Raw genomic sequence first — 6,343 nt, forward strand, 5'->3', positions numbered from 1 at the left:
CTCATCTCACACACTAGTAAAGTAATGGTCAAAATTCTCCAAGCCAGGCTTCAGCAATATGTGAACTGTGAACTTCCTGATGTTCAAGCTGGTTTTAGAAAAGGCAGAGGAACCAGAGATCAAATTGCCAACATCCTCTGGATCATGGAAAAAGCAAGAGAGTTCCAGAAAAACATCTATTTCTGCTTTATTGACTATGCCAAAGCCTTTGACTGTGTGGATCACAATAAACTGTGGAAAATTCTGAAAGAGATGGGAATACCAGAACACCTGACCTGCCTCTTGAGAAATTTGTATGCAGGTCAGAAAGCAACAGTTAGAACTGAACATGCAACAGCAGACTGGTTCCAAATAGGAAAAGGAGTACGTCAAGGCTGTATATTGTCACCCTGTTTATTTAACTTATATGCAGAGTACATCATGAGAAACACTGGACTGGAAGAAACACAAGCTGGAATCAAGATTGCTGGGAGAAATATCAATAACCTCAGATATGCAGATGACAGCACCCTTATGGCAGAAAGTGAAGAGGAACTCAAAAGCCTCTTGATGAAAGTGAAAGTGGAGAGTGAAAAAGTTGGCTTAAAGCTCAACATTCAGAAAATGAAGATCATAGCATCTGGTCACACCACTTCATGGGAAATAGATGGGGAAACAGTGGAAACAGTGTCAGACTTTATTTTTCTGGGCTCCAAAATCACTACAGATGGTGATTGCAGCCATGAAATTAAAAGGCGCTTACTCCTTGGAAGGAAAGTTATGACCAACCTAGATAGCATATTCAAAAGCAGAGACATTACTTTGCCAACAAAGTTTCATCTAGTCAAGGCTATGGTTTTTCCCATGGTCATGTATGGATGTGAGAGTTAGACTGTGAAGAAGGCTGAGCGCTGAAGAATTGATGCTTTTAAACTGTGGTGTTGGAGAAGACTCTTGAGAGCCCCTTGGACTGCAAGAAGATCCAACCAGTCCATTCTGAAGGAGATCAGCCCTGGGATTTCTTTGGAAGGAATGATGCTAAAGCTGAAACTCCAGTACTTTGGCCACCTCATGCGAAGAGTTGACTCATTGGAGAAGACTCTGATGCTGGGAGGGATTGGGGGCAGGAGGCGAAGGGGACGACAGAGGATGAGATGGCTGGATGGCAGCACTAACTCGATGGATGTGAGTCTGAGTGAACTCCGGGAGTTGGTGATGGACAGGGAGGCCTGGTGTGCTGCGATTCATGGGGTTGCAAAGAGTTGGACATGACTGAGTGACTGATCTGATCTGATCAGGAGTAACTAATGTTTAGGATTAGTTTGGTCTGTTTTCAATTTTTAATAAATACTGGGTTGGCCAAAAAGTTCATTTGGCTTTTTCCACAAAATGTAACAACAAACGTTTTGGCCTACCCAGTAGAACCATAATAATATGTGCCTCTCATGTCTGGTTTCTTTCATCCAACCTAATGTTTTTGAGAATCATCCATATTACTGCATGTAGCTGCAGTTGTTCATTCTCATGGTTATAAAACATTCGAAATAAAGTTGTGACTATACCAGTTTATTTATCCATTCTACAGCCGATAGACAATTGGATGAAGCAGCATTATTATTAGGGATATTAGCATTATTTTTAGCTATACTGTGGCTATTTTAAATAATGCTGCAATAAACATGGCTGCAAATGTTTTTTAAAATCAGTGTTTTCATTTTCTTTGGGTATATACCTAGGAACGGAATTGCTGGTTCATATGATAGTTCTATATTAATTTTTTGAGACCCCCTCCCTCCCATATTGTTTTCCGTAGTGGGCGATCCAGTTTACAGTTTCACCAACAGTACATGAGGGTTTAGTGGTGCCAAATTCTTTTTAGCTTTTGTTTCTCTGGAAAATTCTTTATGTCCCCTTCAATTCTGGATTATAACCTTACCAGGTAGAGTATTCTTGGTTGAAACTTTTTTCCTTTCAACTCTTTGATATATAGTACCACTCTGTACTGGCCTGCTAATTTCCTGCTGAAAAGGCAGCTGTTAGTATTCTGGGAGTTCCCTTATACATAACTAGTTGCTTTTCTCTTGCTGCATTTAATATTCTCCCTTTTAAAATTTTAACATTTTAATTATCATGTGTTTGTTATGGATTTCTTTGAGTTCATATTGTTTGATGCTTACTGTGCTTCTTGCTTATGGATATTCACTTCCTTTCCTAGGTTAGGGAAGTTTTCAGTTATTACTTCTTCAAATATTTCTCTGCTTTTCTCTCTCTCTCTTCTCCTTTTTGAACCCCTATAATCAGATGTTAGTATGTTTGATTTTTTCCTAGAGTTCTCTTAAACTCTCATTATTTAAAAAGATTCTTCTTTATTCTGTTCACCTTGGGTTATTTCCAGGACTCTGTCATCTAGATTGCTAATCCGTTCTTCTATATCATCTAATATATTGTTGATACTCCCTAGTTTATTTTTTCATCTCAGTTATTGTATTCTTCAGCTTTGATTGATTTTATTTAATGTTTTCTAACTCTTTATTGAAATTCTCACTGTGTTCATCCATTCTTCTGAGTTTGGTGAGCATCTTTATGATCATTACCTTGAACTCTTTATCTGGTAGATTGCCTGTCTTCATTTTACATGGCTCTTCTTCTGAGGTTTTTGTCTTGTCCTTTTATTTGGAATATATTCCTCTGTCTCCTCATTTTTCTGAATTCTCTTGTTTATTTCTGTGTATTATGTAGGTCCTTTCTCTCCTGATCTTGGCAGAAGTAGCCCAATGTAGGAGATGTTCTCTGGGGCTCATCAGTGTGCTTCCGTCTGACTATCAGAGGCTCCAGGGGTCCTCTATGTGGGCTGCATATGCCCTTCTGCTGTGTTTGGGGCAAGCACTGAGTGCATGCTGGTAGGTGGGACTGGCCCTTGGCCCACCTGACTGTTGCCCTGCCTTGTGTGCTTGCTGGGAGTGTCACGGTGGGAGGGGCAGGACCCCTGGGCTGTGATTCCAGCTGTGTGTGACTCCTGTGCGGCTGCTGGTGGGCAGGTCATCTCCCCAGCACAGCTAGTTGTGAGGCCTGGCAGCTTGGTGGTGTTGCAGGTGCTCTGTTGGGTGAGGCAGGCTCCCCATGCAGCTGTTTGCAAGGCCTGGTGGGGTGTGACTGGTGTAGGTGTGTGGCTTGGTGGAGCAGGTCCTTGGCACTAGTAAGCTAAAGGGAGGATTCCAAAATGGTGCCTTCCAGAGCTGGTGTTAGCACGGTAGAACAAGATCACAAAAACAGCTGCCACCAGCTTCTTAATCACCAGGAGAGTCCCAGCTGCCTCTTGCCTTTCCAGGATACTCTTCAAGATCAGCAAGTAGGGCTGACCCAGGCACTTTTCAAACTGCTCCTTCTGTGCTGAGACTCAGAGTGTGTGAGATTTTGTGTGCAGCCTGTAAGAGCAGAGTCTTAGTTTCCTACAGTTTTCTGGGTCTCCCTAATGTCAGCTGTGCTGGTTTTCAAAGTCAGGTGTTTTGAGGCTTGTTTTTGTGGTGCAGGACCTTTGGGCTGGGAAACCCAGTGTGGGGCTCAGACCCCTCACTCCTTGGAGGAGGGGGAATCTGTTGTCTAGGGACTCTGAGGATATGATGAATTTGGACATGCAAAGCTAAGGGCAGCAGATATTTCTGTGGAGAAAAGACACAACTATGGGAAAACTTAGGGTGTACTCAGAAGTGGTGAGAAGCTTGGACTGGTTGGAGAGATGGGCTTGGAAAAGGAGATAAAGCTCTGGAGGTGAAATGACAGAGTTATCAAGGACTTTGAATGGTTTTAGCTCTTAGAATTTCCACATGCACAATTTTGAAGGCTGGCATTCAGACTTCCTAATATGGCAAGTCTTAGTCTGTTTGAAGTGATGTGAAGTGAAAGTCTCTCAGTTGTGTCTGACTCTTTGTGAACCATGTACTATACAGTCCATGGAGTTCTCTAGGCCAGAATGCTAGAATGGGTGGCCTTTCCGTTTTCCAGGGGATCTTCCCAACCCAGGGATCGAACCTAGGTCTCCCACATTACAGGTGTATTCTTTACCAGCTGAGCCACAAGGGAAACCCAAGAATACTGGAGTGGGTAGCTTGTCCCTTCTGCTATAATAAAGTACCCTAGACTGGGTGACTTATAAACAACAAAAATTTATTTCTCATGGTTCTGGAGGCTAGGAGTTCTGATAAGAACTCTCTTCTGGTTTGTAGACTGCTGACTTCTCGTTGCATCCTCACATGGAGGAAAAAAATGTGTGAGCTACTTCTCTGGATTCTTCTTTTAAGAGCACTAATCCCCCTCATGAGGGCTTCACCCTAATGACCTAATTATGTACCAAAGGCCTCCAACCCAAAATACACTGGGGATTAGATTTCAATATATGAATTTGGGGGAGAACACAAACATTCAATCCATAATCCAGTTCCAGTTCAGTCGCTCAGTCATGTCTGACTCTTTGCGACTCCATGAACCGCAGCAAGCCTGGCTTCCCTGACCATCACCCACTCCAGGAGTCTACCCAAAGCCATGTCCATTGAGTTGGTGATGCCATCCAACCATCTCATCCTCTGTCGTCCCCGTCTCCTCCTGCCCTCAATCTTTCCCAGCATCAAGGTCTTTTCAAATGAGTCCAGACTTTGCATCAGGTGGCTAAAGTATTGGAGTTTCAGCTTCAACATCAGTCCTTCCAATGAACACCCAGGACTGATCTCCTTTAGTATGGACTGGTTGGATCTCCTTGCAGTCCAAGGGACTCTCAAGAGTCTTCTCCAACACCACAGTTCAAAAGCATCAATTCTTCTGTGGTCAGCTTTCTTTATAGTCCAACTCTCATAGCCATACATGACTACTGGAAAACCATAGCCTTGACTACATGGACCTTTGTTGACAAAGTAATGTCTCTGCTTTTCAATATGCTGTCTAGGTTGGTCATAACTTTCCTTCCAAGGAGTAAGCGTCTTTTAATTTCATGGCTGCAATCACCATCTGCAGTGATTTTGGAGCCCAGAAAAATAAAGTCTGACACTGTTTCCCCTGTTTCCCCATCTATTTCCCATGAAGTGATGGGACCGGATGCCATGATCTTAGTTTTCTGAATGTTGGGCTTTAAGCCAACTTTTTCACTCTCCTCTTTCACTTTCATCAAGAGGCTCTTTAGTTCTCTTCACTTTCTGCCATAAGGGTGGTATCATCTGCATATCTGAGGTGATTGATATTTCTCCCAGCAATCTTGATTCCAGCTTGTGCTTCCTCCAACCCAGTGTTTCTCATGATGCGTATAGGTTAAATAAGTAGGGTGACAACATACAGCCTTGATGTACTCCTTTTCTCCTTTGGAACCAGTCTGTTGTTCCATGTCCAGTTCCAACTGTTGCTTCCTGACATGCCTACAGATTTCTCAAGAGGCAGGTCAGGTGGTCTGGTATTTCCATCTCTTTCAGAATTTTCCACAGTTTACTGTGATCCACACAGTCAAAGGCTTTGGCATAGTCAATAAAGCAGAAATAGATGTTTTTCTGGAACTTGCTTGCTTTTTCAATGATCCCTTCATTTTTTCAGATTTTGAGATTAAATAGCACAGATACCAACAAGACAGGGCTTCCCTGTTAGCTCAGCTGGTAAAGAATCCACCTGCAATGCAGGAGACCCCGGTTTGATTCCTGGGTCAGGAAGATCCTTTGGAGAAGGGATAGGCTATCTACTACAGTGTTCTTACCTGGATAATTCCCTGGTGGCTCAAATGGTAAAGAATCTGCCTCCAATGAGGGAGACCTGGGTTTAATTTCTGGGTTGGGAAGATCCCCTGGAGAAGGGCATGACAACCCACTCCAGTATTCTTGCCTGGAGAATCCCCATAGACAGAGGAGCCTCTCAGGCTACAGTCCATGGAGTTCCAAAGAGTCGGACATGACTGAACGACTAAGCACAGCACAGCATCAACAAGACAGGCCTTATTCCTTGGATGAAAAGGTATGACAAACCTAGACAGCGTATTAAAAATAGCAAAGACATGACTTTTCTGACAAAGGTCTGTATAGTCAAAGCTGTGGTTTTTGCAGTAGTCATATATGGATGTGAGAGTAGACCATAAAGAAGGCTGAGTGCCAAATAATTGATGTTTTCAAACTGTGGTGCTGGAGAAGACTTAAGAGTCCCTTGGACAGCAAGGAGATCAAACCAGTCAGTCCTAAAGGAAAACAACCTTGAATATTCAGTGGAAGGACTGATACTGAGGCTGAAGCTCCGATACTTTGGCCATCTGATGCGAAGAATTGACTCACTGGAAAAGACCCTGATGCTGGGAAAGATTGAGGGCAGGAGGAGAAGGGGATGACAAAGGATGAGATGGTTG

The sequence above is a fragment of the Bubalus bubalis genome, chromosome 10 (genome assembly GCF_019923935.1).
Source record: "Bubalus bubalis isolate 160015118507 breed Murrah chromosome 10, NDDB_SH_1, whole genome shotgun sequence".
Lineage (NCBI taxonomy): Eukaryota > Metazoa > Chordata > Mammalia > Artiodactyla > Bovidae > Bubalus > Bubalus bubalis.